Source organism: Montipora capricornis, chromosome 6 (assembly GCF_036669925.1).
Source record: "Montipora capricornis isolate CH-2021 chromosome 6, ASM3666992v2, whole genome shotgun sequence".
Lineage (NCBI taxonomy): Eukaryota > Metazoa > Cnidaria > Anthozoa > Scleractinia > Acroporidae > Montipora > Montipora capricornis.
The window spans coordinates 51546485-51547359 of NC_090888.1; positions in this window are offsets into that span (position 1 = coordinate 51546485).

The following is an 875-nucleotide window of genomic DNA, read 5'->3' on the forward strand; positions in this document are numbered from 1 at the left end:
ATTCGTCCTCGTAGAATAATTGTTGAATATATTAGCATCTATATTGATCGTACATATTCGCGCTTATTGGACCCACCTCGTTGACTATTTACCACCTCATATCCAACGCGCGTCCATGGAATAATTGTTAATTAGCATCTATATTGATCGTATTTGTGCTCCCCAAGAAAGTCTTTATGTGAACGAGATTTAACGAGCATGCGGAACCGACGTGAGATCGGAGCATCGAATTATTCCATCTGTCCTAACCAACGTCGGACACGAGAAAAGAAAAGAAAGTCTGAAGCGCAGTTGGCGCTAAAATGTCTTCTTTGACAGTATCAATGAAGATCGAGTGTCAAATCCGCCTTCCCAGTCCCCAAGCCTCCTCCATTCACCCCAAACCAACTCCACGACGGACCGTGCTTATCGATTGCAAACTAAAACGAAATGACCACACTTACACATGTACATATTACTGATTCCACATAGGTTGTCCTTTAATCACGTTTCAGGCGTTAGTTTGGTTTTTGGAAAATTTGATTTACTACGTACGAAAATGAGCTTCCTTTGTTGTTTTACTGCTAACTCGGGAAGATAAACCTATGGTGTCCTCATTAACACTATCAAGACTGGGTCATCACTTCTTTCCATCCCTCAAACTGACATTTCCCTTTTTATTAACCGCGCGGCCATGGGCCGAGCGCGGTTCTTGCTCTGCACGGCATTTTTTTTTTTTTTTCGTTGTGTCGGTGAGCTGAACCAAACTTCTACTCGGCCATATAGTCAGTGGGACTTCCAGTCACGCAATTTATGATGTTTATTCGCCAAAAGCTGTTAAAACGTTAATGTAAAAGTTTATGAATGTTCCACTCTTTATTTAGTACGAAATATAT